The following is a 19156-nucleotide window of genomic DNA, read 5'->3' on the forward strand; positions in this document are numbered from 1 at the left end:
GAGCCTAAGGCGCCCAACCGCAAGGGAGGACACGTGGGAACCAAGGAAGACATCAACAGGGGATAACCGCAAAGGATACTGAGGCTCATCTCAAAGGTTGGCATATGGCCGGGGTGTAGGGGAGGTTGGAACCCCGTGGACATCTGCTGGACGCGTGAAAACTCTGGAGGCGTCCTCAAAGGGGACCCCCTTCACTGAAGGACCATCCGAAGTCATGGCAGGAGAGTTTGGGGGATACCTCGAAGGTAATTGAGGAACTCTCTGGGGTTTACATGAGGTTCCTTGGCAATCAAGATCAGCTGCTCAGGCAAAGGCAGGCTGGGAGTGAATCATCGAGCAGAGACGGGTACAGTGGGGTACAGATGGAGTGGTACATCACCATGTATAGCAAAACGTATTTTCTTCAGGTAAAAAAGACACTAGAAGAGTTATAACATGCTAAGGGCCTAGGACTATATAATTCAATTTAAGTTCAAAGCAAAAAAAAAAAAATTATTGAAATGTGCACCAATTTACTGTGTCATACTTGCATAATAAAAAATACAAAGTAAACCAAAATATATTGTTTCTTTAGTCCTGTAGTCATTAGAATTAAATGTACATCTCTTTCAGATTCAGAAATGAAAATCAAGCTGCCTTGAGCTTATTGAAGTGCACCCAATGCTTCACTGAAAGTTATTTCAACATCTGAATTAATGTTTTTAAGCTAGAGTTAAAAATATTCTGCAGGGCTGTGAAATAGGAACTGCTTTATCAGGAGCAGCTATGAACCAGCAGAATTGAATAAGAAAGAATAGCTTAATTAGTGGAATATTAAGACCATTAAAATAGGAGAGAGAGTCATTAATACCTGTGGAATTATGAGTTTAGAAAGAATCAGGTAGATTATAATGAGCCATGAAGTCAAATGACTCCCTCACTACTTCCTGAATAGAAATGCTGCTGCCACTGCCAGTTTTAAACTTTGATTGGACCAGGAATCGAAGGTGGATGCAAATGCACCACTGTTCCTGCCTCCAAGATCTTCCTCTGGCTAGTCTTACATATGCATTCTGCCTGAAAGAATCATCAAATAAAATGCGTAAGCAACCTTTGAAGCAATAACCAGAAACCAGGATTCCCCTTTCCCAGGGGACTGTGTTCATCAATGGACTATAGGAACACGCTTCTTTGCTTGCTTTTGCACTGTCCGTGAGAGAGGCACATCTTTTCTTCATGATAGCACAACTTCAACAGGAAGGGAAAAGAGGGCCACTACCTAGTTTAAATGATAACTTATTCTGGGATAGATGTGAATTTGAAGCTTCTCAGGCAAAGAAGAGCATCATGCCTACAACTCCTACTTCATGGTCAAATTCTCTAATCTCTAAGCTGTTAGATAATATATAATAGTACTACTACCACCACCATCACCCCACTACAGGCTCACTCTTAAAAAAATTGAGACTAAGCTTATTCTCCATACCTAAAGAGGTGATGTATGTTGGTGAAGGGGTTTCAGAACTGTGAACCCCAAACTCATGTATCTGCAGGTAGGCACATAAATCTGGAAGAGGCAAGATTTGAGACACTCTTTTCTATTCAGCGTTTACCGTTGGCTGGTTTAAGTGTCTCCTCAATTCAAAGAGCTGAATGTTGTGAATCCCTAAAATATCTCTCCATTCACTGCAGATAGTATTATGACCCTTCATCTAAGCATGAATTAAGCATCATAGATTTGTTTTAGAACTACCCTAGTGTAAAAGTCATGTCTAAGTGTTATACCACAGGGGAGTGAAAACTCCAGGGGTCCCCGGTGAGGCCACAAAGTCTGCCAGGTTTCAAGGTGATGGGTGCAGGGGTTTGGGGGAAACTTCACCCCAAAGTCTTGAAAGCAAAACTTGCCTACTCACACAGGCCTATCCAGCAGCTTCTCAGGAGGCTGCTGTACTGCCTCTCTCCACAGCCTTGCCCCCCTCCCAGCTGGCAATTATCAGCAGAAGTTGTGAGGGTGGGGGGTAATTGAGCCCCCCCCATCATGTGGCCTCCCCCAACTACCCCTACTTTGGTGTTGTGGGGAGCTGGGCTGGGCCTGTGAAAAGGAGGAACTCCCTTCCCTCCTGACCCCAATATAAGCATCTTGTCAGTGGCAGCCTCATTGCTGCTGCACCTAGAGTTGAGGTGGTGGTTAGGAACAGAGTTCTCCTACCTTGCAGGCCCAGTCTGGCTCCCCCTCAGACTCCAGCAGGGTTAGTCCAGCATGCCTGTGCGGCAGAAGGCTGTTTCCTCCCTGCCCCAGCTCTGGGCAAGGTAGCCACAAAGTTGCTATTGTTAAGAACCTCAGATGGGGGAAGGAATGGAGTCTCCCTGCCATGTGGGCCCAGCCCAGCTACTCCTTCTGGGGCCTTGGGGGAAGCTGGGCTGGGCCCATGAGGAGTGGGGGACTCCATTTCCCACCCCTCCACCATCCCAGCTCCAGGCACAGCAGCCATGAGGCTGCTGCTGTCAAGATGCTCATGCAGGGTGTAGAGGGAAGGGAGACCCCTTTTTGTATGGGCCCAGCCCAACTCCTCCCAAGACCCTACTTAGGAGGGAGGTACATGCAGTTCGGGGGGGTGGCTCCCTCCCCCTGACCTCTGTGTGACAGTTCCAGAGGCAGGGCTAGGCTAGTGCTCACCTATGTGTGCACCAGCCCAACCCCACAATGTTACATGGGATGTGGGCAGAATTGTCCAAAATTAACCCTTGTAGGGTTAGGCACTCTGGCCTAGAGTGCCCCTGTCTAATACTACATCAGATGAGAGTTAAATTTAAATTTTTGTGTGATCAGCCATTATAAAAGCACTCTGAAGCTATGAACATTTGTTATGTTCTGGATATAAAGCACTTTTGGGGGCCTTATCATGCAAAAATATAACTTCTGTATGTATCCAATACTTCAGATCAAAGATTCAACAGAAAATAAAATCAGTTAATATGCATTTACATGTGTATTCAATAAGTTACAGCAGTCACTGGGGAAGGTCACTGGTGGGATTAAAATGGGTTCCTTCAGTATTCAGAGTACCCACTCAAACACTGTCCTTTATCAAGGACCCGGACATTCAAGGTAACAGTCTGGCTATTGTAATTATTACAGGCTTCGTGCTATCTCAGCATAATACTCAAAAGTTATGTAAGGTAACAGCTCATTCAAGCAATTCCACAGTAACAATTTAAAATTCCTCTCCCCTTCTCGAAATTTTATTCCTCAGATGTAAGTAACGTATTTGCCAATGAAATGCTGAAGAACCTGGAGGACAAGAGGAAATTGATGTAGCTAGCAGTCCAGGAACCTAGTGATATGCAAGTGTGTAGCACACAGCTGTGTCTGTGATAACTTGTTCTGAATTTCAATAACCCTTTGCAACATGGTGATCTGCTACAGGCATGAGGCCAGCCAGCCTTATCCAAATATCAGGTAAAGCATGGAAGTAGGCAAGTATTTCCTATGGGCCATGGGTAACTATTGCCTCCTGATACTGGGGGAGTACCATCGGCTGATCGTGAACCGGGTGGTTGGGGGCAGTAGCTGACTGACGCCGCCGCCAAAATTGCTGGTGGCAAAACCGGAAGTTCCAGTGGCACTTCTCTCAGCACAATCTCAGGGGTACCCTACATTACAGCCTTTTAATTTTGTAAAGGTCCTGACAGGGAAATGTCATTATGGAATATTAATTTAGGTGAAATAGCCAAGGGGTTGGATTACAAATACCGTAGAGGAAAAGCCTCTATAGAATTGAAATGGGTAATATGGCAACAAACAGGATTCCTGTAATTTTCTTCTGACACAAATACCAAATTAGAGCTGTAAATTAGGCAGACACAGTTCTTTGGGTGAATCTGATATCTTTTATTAGACCAACTTAAATAGCTGGAAAACTATTAAGCAAGCTTTCAGCTTCAAAAACCCTTCGTCAGGCTCAGGAAGTTCTGCAGCTGGTGTGTGCTTTTCCTGGATGGAATGAAAAGTAAAGAAGCCAGAGGCTGGTCTGGTATGCATACAAGACAGGTAGTCAGTGAAAATGTAGATTGGGGAGTCAGTGGGTGAGAGACAGGCTGGAGGGGTGGTGTGGGGGGAAGAGAGAGAAGGGGGATGAATAGTGGAGAGATACCTGGGGAGTCAGATGTCAGGCAATTTATAATGTGTCATAAATCCAATATCTATATTTAGTTCATGATTTTTAGTATCCAGGAGGTTGATGAAGTGGAGTTCATAGGCTCATCTCTGGGAAGTGTTTTGTAAGTTTCCTTTGAGGATCAGGACTGAGAGATTGGAGAGACAGTGGTTTTCTTGTGATAAATGTGCCCCCACAGGTAATTGGGTATTCCTGTCTTTGATAGATTTCCAGTGTGCATTCATTCTGGTGCACAGTTCATAGATCCATAGATTCATAGATACATAGATGTTAGGGTCGGAAGGGGCCTCAATGGATCATCGAGTCCAACCCCCTGCATAGGCAGGAAAGATTGCTGGGTTTAGATGACCCCAGCTAGATGCCTATCTAACCTTCTCTTGAAGACCCCTAGGGTAGGAGAGAGCACCACCTCCCTTGGGAGCCCATTCCAGACCTTGGCTACTCTAACTGTGAAGAAGTTCTTCCTAATGTCCAGTCTAAATCTGCTCTCTGCTAGCTTATGGCCATTATTTCTTGTAACCCCCAGGGGCGCCTTGGTGAGCAAAGCCTCACCAATTCCCTTCTGTGCCCCCAGGTGTTGTTTGGTCTCTCCTACATATTTTCCATCAGGGCATTTGATGCATTGGATGAGATATATTACATTTCTGGAGGTGCAGCTGTAAGATCCAGGAATGCTGATGGCTCTGTTGTGGGGTGTAGTAATTGTGGGGGTGGTAGAGATGTGTTGGCAGGTTTTGCATTTCTTGTCATGGCACGGTTTGCATCCTTTAGGTGTGTTCTGGGCTTGGGGAAGTTTCCTTCTGGTGACGATGTTAGTGAGGTTCAGTGCTTGTTTGAAGGCTAGGATGGGTGCCTCTAGGAAGATCTTTTTAAGAATAGGGTCTCTTTCTAGTATGAATTGCAATTGTTTGAGGATTTTCCGTACAGGTTCGAGGGAGGGGTGATATGTCATAACCAGCAGTGTGCGATTTGTGGGGGGTTTTCTTCTGTACTGCAGCAGTTCTTCACGTGGTATCCGGGTGGCTCTTTCAAACGTGAAATCTATCTCTCTGGAGGAGTGTCCTTTTTGGGTGAAAGTCTTTTTGAGATAAGTGGGGTGGCAATTCCGGGTGTTCTCTTTAGTGTAAATTCAGTGGTATCTGAGGGCTTGGCTGTATATTACAGCTTTTTTGGTGTGTTTAGGGTGATTGCTGGTTTTGTGCAAATATGTATGTTGGTCTGTGGGTTTCTTGTATAACGTGGTTTGTATTTTATCATTTTGGATACTGATGATCTTGTCTAAAAAGGAGATGTTGGTATCCTAGAGAGAGTTGGATGGAGGGATGGTGATTGTTGAATTTCTGATAGAGCTCAATCAGAGACAGTAGGTTTTCAGTCCAAATGATGAAGATGTCATCAATATATCTTAAGTATAACAAGGGTTTGATGGTGCAGTTCTTGAGGAAGTCTTCTTCCAGGTGGCTCATAAAAAGGTTGGCATACTGTGGGGCCATTTCGGTGCCCATAGCTGTTCCCATCATCTGGAGGAAGTGTTGATTATTAAAAGTGAAATTGTTTTGTGTGAGGATGAAGCTTATAAGGTCAATAATATCTTTGGGTCTGTATTCTGAGTTGTAATCTTGTTCCTGTAGATATGTAAGGCAGGCTGGGATGCCATCGTGGTGTGGGGTGTTAGTATATAGGCTGGTAACGTCCATCATGGCTAGGAGGGTGTTGCTGGGAAGGTGGTCTATGTTTTTAAGTTTCTGTAGAAAGTCTGTAGTGTCTTGTACAAAACTTGTTCTGTGGGTGATGAGCGGTTTTTAGGATTGATTTAACGAAACCTGATATTTCCTCAGGTAGGGTCCCATGGTTGGATATGATAAGTCTGCCAGGGTTCCCTTGTTTGTGGATTTTAGGGAGCATGTAAAAAGTCCCCGGGTTAGGTAGTAGGGGGATCAAGGTCTGTCGTTTTTCTTGTAGTCTTGATGGAAATGATTTGATGGTATTGTTGAGTTTCTTGGTGAAAAGGGGAGTAGGAGCTTCTTGTAGTTCTTTGTAGTAGGTGGTGTCAGAGAGCTGTCTGTTGGCTTCCTTTATGTTTAGGTTTAGGATCCATGGTTTAGGATGACTATGGCTCCTCCTTTATCTGTTGGTTTTATTACTATTTGGTGATTAGATCTTAGAGATTCTATGGCCTTTTTCTCTGGTAGAGAGAGGTTGTTATGGTAGCGCGTGTTGCTGATTATTTCATTATTCATTCTTTCCCTGAAGCAGTCAATGTAGCTGTCAAGGTTAGGGCTTTGTCCACTGTGAGGTGTCCAATCTGATTTTTTTTTTTGTTTTTTTGGCATTAATCTTTTCCTGAATGTTGTCAGAGGATGAGTTGTTGGGAGTGGGTTCAGTTTGGTCGTGGAAATATTCCTTGAGGCTGAGGTGTTGGAAGAATTCTTCTAGTTCTCCACATTGAAGTATTTTATTAGGGTATTTTTCTGGACAGAAATTTAGGCCTTTAGAAAGGACAGATTTTTCAGTTTTGGTAAACGTGTGTGTGGAGAGATTGATAATATTTGCGGGTTGGTTGCTGCTTTTCGTTTTAATAAGTCTGAGGTTGGAATGTTGTAGGGTGTTGGTGTTGTTCCTCTGATGGTTGTTTTGTGGCTGGGGAATTTGTTCTTGGAGTAATTTGTTCCATTTCTTCTTTTTATGTAGGATGAATGTTGTAGGAATGTTGTAACTGTAAATTACAATTTTGCTAAGTAAACTTGTTATTTTGGTACTGGTTTATCTGTGTAAAGATATCAGAACTTGGTCCCAACTTCATAGAAAACAGGGAAGAGAAGAATAAGAGTTCCACATGTGTTCCTGGGCAAACGTAAGTCCTAAAATTGTAGCTGGGCAAAACCAATGATTTACAGGTATTAGATACCAGAGGAGGAGGTGGGGGAAGCTCTTCTGAGCTGTAATCTTGTTCCTGTAGATATGTAAGGCAGGCTTGGATGCCATCCTGGTGTGGGGTGTTGGTATATAGGCTGGTAACATCTATTGTGGCTAGGAGGGTGTTGCTGGGAAGGTGGTCTATGTTTTTAAGTTTCCGTAGAAAGTCTGTAGTGTCTTGTACAAAACTCTTGCTCTGTGGCTATTTGCTGAATAGCCTAATGGTGCAGCATGCACTCAGGAAGCAGGAGACCTGGGTAGTCCCTTCACCCAAAGTGGGCTTGGTCTTTCATCTCTCTACAGATTCAAACCTGCTTTGGCTCAGTGGCCCTAAAATACAGATAGCTTCTTAAGTGAGTACCCTAACTACTATGTTATAAGACTAAAATTTGTCAGGACTCTCCTCCTTTGTCTAACATGCTAGTTATGAGTACTTGTGCAGCTACAATTTCAGAACTTCCACTCACCCAGGTACAGTGCCCCATATTTACCTGGTAAGACTGTAGGCAACTGTAAGTGATCAGTACCTGTGTATGTGGAATAGGATCACTGGGTGTAAGTGCCAAAAATGGCTTGTATATGGATGCATAAGTGCCATTTGGGTATGTAAAGTGAAATAGGATTTAGTCTCAAATCTCAGGGCTTCTGTATCTTCTGTGGGGAAAGGAAAATACAATCCTAGGGGTTAGAAAGAGATATTTTAAGTGATTATTATCAAAACAGATGCATAACCCCCAAAAAAATTACATTAAGAGAAGATAAAATATTCTTTGTTTTTGTGTCCTCCCCCCTCCCCCCCCCCCCCCCCCCCCCGGCTTTCAGCTGGAATGAATTCTATTTGAACAGGGCTGTCCCAGAGGATTTGGATGAACTGAACACAATGGAATTCTGGTTCCTTTCCAGGCTGAAATCACTGTCACAAAAAGAACTGGCCATGCAGTTTGCAACTTTTAATCTTTTACAAATGTCTGCAGTTCCTATATACAAAAAAGTATGATGGAAATGAGAATAATTGCAAACATCAAATTAATCATGGTTAGGAAATAATTGTAGATCCTTTGCAATAGAATCTCCATTGGGGACATCATTAGGTATACTTGACACATTTTCAATATTTGAAAACAAGCTTATAAGAGCTCAGTCTTGGATTAGAATTTATAGGTATTGCAGGTTTTCTGTTTCATGGAATGCATATAATTATGCAGCAAGAACTTGTCCAAAAAGAAATGGTAACTGTGCAGAAGGTCTGCCACTATAAGAACAGCTGTATTTTTTGGCATCAAACATTTTCTGTACTTCTTTTGTCATATCAGCCCACAGGGCCTGAAACAAGCATTTGTCTTTCCAGGAGCTAGTGGATCAACAGCCTTCAAGTGACAGGATGCCTATAGATGTCAGTGTGTGGAGGAACTAGTTATGAGGTCAAGGAGAGACTGCTCTGCTGCCTTGGAGCAAATACACATGACGTTTTCCCAGCCAATCCATAAATGGTCTGACACTTTATTTTTATTGCTTCTGCATGGTTTCTTAGTAGAACATTTAGCACAGATGAAAACCCTGGTGAAAATCTATAAACCCTTACTCATGTATAGTCTGTGAGAAGAAGGATTAATAGCTGAGTCCTACATGTTTCTGTATTAGCTTTTCAGCTTAGAATAGATCAACATTCTGTGAAGAAGGATAGGGATGCAACAAGATAGACTGAAAGCCAATATGCACATTGCAACATGTCAGGATCCCAGGGGTGGCTGTGATGCCCCCTTGAGGCTTCACACCCATGCCCTGCTTCACCTCAATGGCACTCCCCCTACCTCACCTGCCATGCCTTGATGGATTATAATTGAATATAAAGGGAAAATGCCTAAGGACCGTTGCTAGGCCCCAGTTATACTGGCCCCAGGCCTCTGGCTGGGCCTCTATAATCCACTGCGCCCTATTGGGCACCGAAAAGCCTTATGGGCTAATTGCATGGTCCAAACCACCCCTTTACCATGCCTTGCAGGCGTTACCAGTATAATGTCCCTCTGTTGGGGCCTTGGCCTCAGCCTCTTTAATGTGACTAGCCTTTCTAGCCTACACCCACTGAATAGGACATGGGTTTGAGACGCTAGCTTTCCTTGTCACTTTTAGTCACTGAGCCCCTGGGCCCTCTGTGGCTGCACACCTTGCTGGCGCTGGGCCCGTGGCCCCTCTGTGGCTCACTAAGCATTCAAGCCCTAAGCCTGCCCCTGGCAAGGTTGAAGGCAGTCAAGTGCCCCCCCCCCCCACCCCGACACAAATGAGACCTCCACCTCCCCTATAGCCTCATCTGCAAACCACTGGCATAAAAACAACATGAACACAAGCCCCTCAGCTATAACATAAATAACAACAGGTTTATATAAATACAAGTTACATAAATAACAACAGGCCTTTTGCCCCTAAGAGCATGAACCTTCACTAACCCAGCATCCTAGACTCCCGTGGACAGGAACACCTTCCCTTGTAGCAACCAGGAAAAAAAAAAACTGGCCTGCTAGTCCCAGCTCTGAGCTTATGTGCCCCCCTAGTCCTGCCTGCATCCGGTCATCAGATCGCCTGCAGGTGCTGGCTAATTAGCTTGTTGCCCTGGCAACCTGCTGCTGTGGTGCACTGCCTGCCTGCAGAGCTTCCTGGCTGCTTTTCCTCTTGAAGTAACAGAGAGCCCGGGGCTTTAAATTTAAGCACATGAACAGTACCATTGACCTAAAAGGAGTCAATTAATGTGGAGTATGCCTAGTCTCAAAAGGAAACCTCTCTTTCCATGGTAGTAAACAGGAAATAACTTTTTCTAAAGTAGAATTATTTTGTTTGCATTGTGAGATAATGGAGCTTCAGAGATGGTATCTCTAACAATGTGCAAAAGTAGAAGCAACATCATTTCTAAGAGTAGTTGCACACATCCACACATCAGCTTTTTTGTCCAGTTTCAGGTACAGCAGCCCAATGCAAATAAAGAAAGCTACTGTGTCAAACCTGATTCAGGAAGACACGTAACAAAATTACAGGGAAGTTTGTGTGTGCTGTGTCAATAACCACAAATATCAAATTTCAGATACAAAGGTTAATGGAAACATCTTCCGTAAAAGATATACTTAATTATCTACTGTTCCGCTGAAGGAAATAGTGGTTTTACTGAACAAAGTTAAGTTACTGTAAGTGAATTCTTATGGAACTGGTTTCTGCAAAATGGTCTGAGGCCCCAGGAAGGAGTATCAGATACAATTGAACTTGGTGGAAAGATGGGTTCTAGCTGTATATCTGTTGCCCCAACCCCCTGCCTGCTTTGCTTTCTGGGCACCTGGTTAGGTTCTGTGAGATGAGTTTGCCCACTTCCATACAGATGTGTTTGTGAGGCAAATGTGTAATATTGTGGCTGGCTTGTTTTGTTATGATTAGTCTGGCACCATGTAGTTTCCCTACCACTTTTTTGGCCTTTTGGTAGAAGGCTACAATCACACACACAGAAATCATCCCTCATGTCACTACAGGAAGATATGTCGTAGTTTACCTTTAATTACTTTGCCAGTCCTGCAGGCAGAGAGACCTTTTGTCACCTGGTGACAGCCCCTTAGTATGTTAAAAGCACCATACTGTAAAGTGGAAGGCACTTCAACTGTGGTTTGGTTATTTCCAAATTCCCTCCCTTTCACCACTAATTATCATAGCAATGAGTTGCATGGTCAACATTTCAACCTCTCTCAGTCCCTATCATTTTAGAGTGGGTAGAAATGCAGAATGTAGCTTCTTCAAGAGCATCAGCAGATTTTAAGAAGAAACACTAGGTTTCCCAACCCCCTTTCAGCACAAGATTTTCCACCAACAACTGTAAATGAAACTGCCAAGGACAAGACATCTTCCTGAATATTCACAAAGGTACACCAAACAGGGCACACAATCACACACGTAGAAATCATCTCTCATGTCACTTCAGAAAGATATGTCCAATGGCCATGTATGATATACATGATTAGTGACCTTCTGTAGGAAAGCAAACCCAGTTGTGGAGGAGAGACAGAATCTATGATGCTGGGAGGACAGCTACATAGAATAGGAAACCTGTTTCCAGCTCAATGGTTTTTGTTCCCCCCTGCAGAGGTGATTAACATTGAGAAGAAACCGTACTGCGACATTCGTAAAATTATGGAAAACTCTTCTACCTTTACTGGCAGCTGTTGGAAAGTTACCATGTTTTCTATTTTTTCTGAAAATGCCCCTTAGTGGCATCTCTCATGGATCAGGCAAGAGATGTGTGAGGCTCCAAAGTATTCTCCAGCACGAGGAGTTCATTGATTCAGTGCTATAGGAGACCACATGTACTTCGAGGAAGGTGGAAGCTAGAACCTAAAAGCTGGAACTGTTCATTTCCAGAGGGCTATATGGCATGCTAGGCATGATGTGTACTACTGCAAAGGTGTTTGTCATGGTGTGATGTTCTGAATGTACTGGAATGGTTTCTCTTTGGTGGGTTTGATGGTTTTTTAGCTTTCTGTACCTGATCTTCCCTGAAATAAAGTAGTTAAAAGTCAAAAGTCTTTCTTTCTTTTCTGATTGCTTGTTGCGGGGAGTTATCTTTTCCATTAGCTTGCCTTCTGAGGGGTGCTCTTAATTACCCAGCCAAAACATTGGCGACTACAGTGGCACTGACAGATGGCGTGTCCACTTCTGGGATGCAGGCCCCACCCGGTGATACCGGGAGCTTTTCCCAATCTCCTTCTACCCCTGTTCAATCTGAGGGGGCTGGAGTCTCTGGCATGAGATTGCCATCCAGTGGAGGGGCTGGGACTATGCCCCACCCCCACCAGTACAGAGACACCACCAGGTGGAGAGGCTGATGCCTCCACTTCCCCCCTGCCTGTCCTAACCGCCCCAATTAAGGTGGCTGGGGTGGTCAGCTATTGTGGCACCAAGGCCCTGTCAGATTGTTGAGCCCCAGCTCAAGTCTGGGATCGTGCCCGGTATGCAAAGGCCAATAAAGATACCAAGGGTGAAAGTATAAAGAAGGTTTATTGCTAGCAATAAAAGGTGCGAGTGGAATAATTTCATGTAACAAGCACACCAGATCACTACCACTAAGCATCTTTTATACAGGAGTTTTCAAGTTCTCACCAGCGTATTTGTAAGGAGTGACGCAAGAAGTTCTTTACTGAGCATGTCTCTATACCTGTGTTTTAGCTATGTATCTCATTTACATGCATGTATGTTTCATTAGCATACTTTTTCTACACCTAGGGGCATGATTTTTAGTATTTTAATGAGCTCTTTGACCCAGTACTCTGATTTTGCTTTTGTTTTCAAGCCCCCTTTATCTAAGACTGTCTCCTCCTTATCATTGCAGATGGGCATCCGTCACATAACATTCTCCTCTGCTTTGTCTTGGGTAGTGTTTTCTAGGTCACTCCTTACATTCCCACCTATGGAGCATTTTTAATTATTATTACGATTGCTCCATTCAGTTTGGCTTAATACAAATCTTTCAGCATAATATAATTTTGTAAAATATTCAAAGGGGTTGGTACTGTGATTAAGCATGAGGTAAAAACCAGGTGAGCATTGATCCCTCCCGCTAAGCAGAAGTCCATTCTATTTAAAATTTCCCGAGCCAGATAAATCCAGACATTTTCCTGAGGGTCACATTTTTGTTGTAAAAGGTTTTCCCCTCTCATGAGGAGGAGTGGACAGATCAGGGCGCCCCACAATAAAACCTTGAACAATTTCATAATAAGGCCTGTAAAACTTGATCAAAAATTGACAAATTATTTAAAGTTCCTTTCTTTTGAATAGGAATTTTAAGTCTCTTATTGGATCCCCCTTCCACTGTTCTCTGTCTCCAGTCCCGGAGTCTGCAGGGGTTCCTTCTTGTTCTGGTCCAGCCACCGGCTTTAGGCGACTGGAATATATCCAAGTCTTGATTCATTCGAGGTTTGCTGCCGTCGGGGTCATCAAAAGCACCCTATATGGGCCCTTCCATCTGGCTCAAAGTGGTTCCTCGTTCCAGTCTTTCACAAGGGCGTAACTCCCAGGTAATAGTCAATTTTCCGGGGCAGGAGACTGGTCCTGTGTCTGCAGCACGTCCCATACCTGCTGATGGATGGAAGACAAAACAGAAACCAAGGACCATACATATTCTCTAATCATTCCCTCTCCTAAAACCCGTAACTGTTGTTCAGTACCCATGGGCAGACTCAGAGGGTAAGACTTACCATACATATTCTCAAACGGGCTTAATCCCAATTTAGAATGTGGTGCGACCCTTACTTGTAACAGGGCCAAGGGTAGGGCCTCTGGCCATTTGAGTCGAGCTTCTTGGCAAATCTTTGCAAGGTGTCTTTTTAAGGTCTGATTCATACATTCCACCTTTCCACTGGGCTGGGGTCTCCAAGGGGTGTGTAAATGCCAGCTGATTCCCAGGAACTCAGAAACCTTCTGAGTAATTTGTGCAATGAAATGTGGGCCATTGTCTGACCCCATTCCTTTTGGAAGTCCGAAGCGAGGTATGATTTCTCATAGGAGTGCCTTGACCACCTCTTGGGCTTGGGCAGTCCGACATGGGAAGCACTCAACCCAATTAGAGAAAGTGTCCACAAAGATAAGGAGATATCTCATCCCTTGTTGCCGGGGCAACTCGGTAAAATCCACCTGCCATTCTTCTCCTGGCCCATTGCCTATTCTCTGATGTCCTGAAGTTTCTTTTTTCCCTCCTTTTGGGTTATTTCTCTGGCAGACCTCACATGTCTCTGATAATTTCTTGGCAGCCTCTCTTAATCCCACTCCAGTTACATAGTGACTGATCCATCTTACCAGGGCCCTGGGTCCATAATGGGTGCCATGATGAGCGCTCTTTACTACCACATGAACCCAGGCAGCTGGGATGATAATGCGACCATCCTTTGCTACTAACCACCTGTGCTCCCCCTTCTTTGTTAGAAACTCTTTTATCAATTGTTTGTCTCTTTCCCCATACTGTGGTGTCACAGGCTGGTATAGGTCTGGGAGGAGAGGTAACAGATTACTTACTTCGGGCAGCAAGTCTGTCTGAGGTCTTTTAGCTGCTCTCTTTGCTGTAGCGTCAGCAAATCGATTACCTTTTGTGGAGGGGTTGTTCCCTTTCTGATGTGCCTTACAATGCATTACCACTACCTCCTTTGGTTCCCAGACTGCCTTGAGGAGAGCTTTTATTTGCTTGCTATGCTTAATGCCTGCTCCTTTAGCATCAAGTAGACCCCACTCTTTCCACAGCGCTCTATGAGCATGTAAAACAAGGAAAACATATTTAGAGTCAGTATAAATATTGACAGTTTTGTTGGCCGCCAATTGCAAAGCCCGAGTCATAACAATGAGTTCAGCATTTTCAAGAGGTCAGTCTCTCAGGTTTGGTCTTGAGGAATAAACAGCTTCCAATGTTTGCAGGCAATCATGTACAAGATCTGGTGTGGCAGCCATAGGTGGCAACAGTGTTGCTGGATTTACAGTGCGAGAAATGGCCAATTTTATTTCAGGCTTATCTAGGAGGATGGCCTGATATCAAGCCATTCGTCCCGGGGTTAACCAGTTCCCTCCTTTCTGCTCCAGGACTGTAAGCACTGCGTGAGGCACATATACAGTCATTTCATGGCCTAGGGTTAACTTTTCAGCTTCTTGTATTAGCAGACAGGTGGCAGCAACAGCCCGGAGACAAGCAGGCCATCCGGATGACACAAAGTCTAATTGTTTCACACATGGAGGCTGGGCCCCTGGCAAAAGTTGAATCTTTACAGGGTCAGCATTTTTAGCCTTCCCGGGTCGGTGATCTGCCCATACCCATGGAACAACAGCATCGAGCAGGGTTTGAGGAATATCCGGTGTACTTTCCTCTCGGAGAAGGCCGAGAAGGCAGGCCTGCAGGTGCCACCCCTTTTCAGGAGCTACAGTCAGGAACATTTGCCCATCCTGAAATGACAACGTAGCTTGCAGTTTACAGAGGAGGTCTCTCCCTAAAAGGGGAACGGGGCAGTCTGGCATATACAAGAATTGATGGGTGACTTCGGCCTGCCCAAGATTACAGGTCATTGGCTGTAGGAAGGGTCGTGTTACTGCTTTCCCTGTGACCCCTACCACCGGCACAGTCTTTTTACTTAAAGGTTTCAGTTTTTGAGTTAAGACAGAATGGGCAGCACCTGTATCGACGAGAAATTCTACCAATTCATCTCTGTCCCCTAGTTGCATTTTAACCAGAGGCTCGTTAGGGGACACCGGGATCTGGGTTATCTTTCCCTCCCGGGCCTCCGGCCCCCTTCAATCTGAATCCCTTCCAAAAGCAAACAGTCCACTGCTCTCCTCTTTTTCTTTTCACCTTCACCAACTTTCCGATAGGGGCATTCCTGCTTCCAATGTCCCTTTTGTTTGCAATAGGCACACTGATCTTTCTCTAATGGACCCCACCTCTGAGGCTGTCTCCGGGATCCCTCATTTCTGGGTTTTCTCGTGATTGCAGCTGCCACTAGGGCTGTCTGCATTTTCATCTTTCTCTCCTCTTTCTTGTCCTGTTGCTTTTCCTGAACACTTTCTCGGTTAGTAAATACTTGGTAAGCAATGTCTACTAGTTGGGAAATAGGCATACCTGTTGCTCCGTCTTTCTTCTGCAATTTCTTTCTAATGTCCGGTGCACTCTGACCTATAAAGATCATATTTAGCATGCGAGCATTCGATGCATCCTCCGGGTCCTAGCGAGTGTATTGTCTGAAAGTAGTGTAAATTCTTTCCAAGAAAGCACTCAGGGTCTCATTCGTCTCCTGTTGAACCTCATACATCTTACTGAGATTCTGAGGGTTTTTTTCACAGCATCTCTCGATCCTCAGAGGATATAGTCTCAACAGGCACGGATGGAGGTCATATCTTGGTCTGGTTTCCAATCTGGCTCCTGGGTGGGGACATGATCGTCCCTATTTCCTTGCAGGTTCCCTGCGGTAATTTCCTTTTCCACATACTCACGGGCTTTGTTTACTACCATCCTCCTTTCCTCTGGTGTCAACAGGATATCTAAAAGAGACTGAACATCTGCCCAGGTTGGGTTATGGGTTTTGAAAATCGTTTCAAACAGGTTTCGTACCTTTTCAGGATTCTCTCTCAAGCTGGGGGTATTGTTCCTCCAGTTATACAAATCTGATGTAGTGAAAGGAATGTGCACAAAGGTTTGACAATAGATTGGCTCACCGTCATCTTCGAGAGGCCCGGGTACCACTTGTTCTTTTGGGGGAAATACCCCATTTCCCTTCCCATGGCCAGAATCAGATTCCCTGCAATGTTTTCCCTTAACCCCGGAGTCTGCTCCTAACTGTACTCTCCACCCACCTCCTGGGGTTATATCACGAGAAGTCGGGGATTCTGGAGATTGCCAAGCACCTGACGGCCATGGTTGGTGCTGTTCCAGATCCCTGGGTCGGGGAGTGTTCTCAACCTCCGCCTCGGGGGGGGGGGGGGAAGAAGCAGGAAGAGCGGATGCCAACGAGGAATCAGACAAATCAGGAGGGGGAGGGGGAAGAGGAAGAGAATAAGGTAGAGGCAGCAGAGGGAGGAGAGCCTCCGGCTCCGGACAGTCCAGGACAGGATTTGCAGTTGGTTGAGCCACGGCCATCTCACAGATCCCAAAACCCTCCCACAATCCACATTCCTCCAAAACCTTTCTATCTCTACAAAGAGACATAAACTCTTGCGCATACATCAATTCCTCCCATTTACCATTCTGCCGGCAGAACAAAATCAATTGTAAGATGGTATTATAATTAACACTTCCCTCCGGAGGCCAATGTTCTTGATCATCTAGCTTATAGCGTGGCCACGCAGTTTCACAGAAGAATTTAACTTTCTTCTTAGTCATAGGATCCCCACCGAACTCTGCCCAATGTCCCAATACACAAGAAAGCAGGGTACATTTAATAGTACCCATCTCAGGGCTGCCTTCCCGGTTCTGACCGTCCGACTTACCTGGGATCCAGGGATCTGTTCTTAGTCCTCGTCCTCACAGAGGAAAAATCACTGGTCTTGGACTCAGACCAGACAGAATACTTACAGAGATAATCCCAGGCAGGCGTACTGACGGTAGGCCTTATGCCCTTTCTACCCTCTCACCGTTAGGCTACTGCCACCTCAGCGATCCAGCTCCCCCTGAAGCAAAAGTCTCACCAGGAAAAGAGATCCCGGGGCGCGCCTGACATTTGATAAGGAGGAGCAATCAGCTGGTCGTCAGTTAGTCCGGGCAAAGCTTATCTAAGGCAGTCCCATCTGGGGTGCCAAAAACTGTTGAGCCCCAGCTCAAGTCTGGGATCATGCCCGGTATGCAAAGGCCAATAAAGATACCAGGGGTGAAAGTATAAAGAAGGTTTATTGCTAGCAATAAAAGGTGCGAGTGGAATAATTTCACATAACAAGCACACCAGATCACTACCACTAAGCATCTTTTATACAGGAGTTTTCAAGTTCTCACCAGCATATTTGTTTGCTGATTGGTTGTAAGGAGTGACGCAAGAAGTTCTTTACTGAGCATGTCTCTATACCTGTGTTTTAGCTATGTATCTCATTTACATACATGTATGTTTCATTAGCATACTTTTTCCACACCTAGGGGCATGATTTTTAGTATTTTAATGAGCTCTTTGACCCAGTACTCTGATTTTGCTTTTGTTTTCAAGCCCCCTTTATCTAAGACTGTCTCCTCCTTATCATTGCAGATGGGCATCCGTCACATAACATTCTCCTCTGCTTTGTCTTGGGTAGTGTTTTCTAGGTCACTCCTTACAAGATGATGGGGCTCAGGCCTCCTCCCAGTTGCCCTCCACCGTGGCCTTGTCTGAGGTGGATGGCCCTGGGTAGGTAGGCCAGAAGCAGTCTGGCCCATCCTCTATGAAGGGTGCCTGCCATGAAGCAGAAGAAGAACAAAGATAAGGAAGTGAAAGGGACTACTTGGAACACCCCATCCCCACTGAGACCCTCCTCAACTAGTGTTGGAGGGGCCCCTGTTGGAGAGCCTGGCCCCACTCTGGCTGTCATGTCAATTTCCCTGTTGACCAGGGATGGGCACAGCTTGGAGGTGGGGAAGGTGAAGGAGGGGGTCACCAACCCCTCACCTGTCTCCCAGCTTCCAGAGGTGAGTGGCAGTAAAAGCTATGCACAATGCCTCTCTTCTGCTGATCTGATCCACGGGGCAGCAGAGGAGTCTGATGACCTCTTGGTCACATCCCAGGCTAATGAATTAGATGAGGAGGCTAGTGAGATGGAAATCCAGCTTTCTGAGTGTTGCAAGCAACCTTGAGAGCAGGATGACCTCTCTTCCCCCAAGAAGGTGGGGATTGCTCTTTGAGAGCCAGTCCTTGACCTGGACTGTCAGAGGAGGCTGATGGGTTTAGATGTTGAGGGTGTAGATGCTGCATTTGTGGGTGAGATCCCAACTAGGGTGCAGTCTCTCTGTGCATCTATCAGAAATGTGCAGCCCATGTTGGCAGCCCCACCCTTGGTCAGTCCCGAATATGGGGGGCTCCTGACCTTTTTGAAACAGACTAAAGGACAGAAGAACATAGCAGGGTGCATCACCCCATGGTGCACAGATCCTAAAGTTTTTATCAAGGCTGCCAAAGCTGTGGCCAAACTTATGCAACAAGATCTAGTTACTCGGCAGATGGCTTACCATCTGGAGAAACTTGCACAAGAGTTGAGAGACAAGTGGGGCCTGGTGGGTTCCCTGCTATAGAGTAGGGCATGATAGGCCTTTTCTGACCTGTCTCTGCTTTTTGCTTTGCTCTTAGGGGGCTCGCTCTTCTACCTACATCTTACTTCACTCTTCCTCTAACAAGCCCACACCCATGGCAGCCACAACCATTGGTACTTTTAACATCAACGGCTGTCGAGATCTGGTGAAACAGGAGGCTGTCCTGGAGCTCCTGCGCCAGAAGTGGCTGGGTGTCACCTTCCTCCAGGAGACACATTGTGACAAGATCAACCAGTTGACTTGGCATGCTGCCTGGTGAGGCCACTTGTTCTTGAGTCATGGCACCAAGCTTAGTGCCTGGGTTGCAATTCTCCTATCGTGACAA

This window comes from Alligator mississippiensis, chromosome 12 (genome assembly GCF_030867095.1).
Source record: "Alligator mississippiensis isolate rAllMis1 chromosome 12, rAllMis1, whole genome shotgun sequence".
NCBI classification, from domain to species: domain Eukaryota; kingdom Metazoa; phylum Chordata; order Crocodylia; family Alligatoridae; genus Alligator; species Alligator mississippiensis.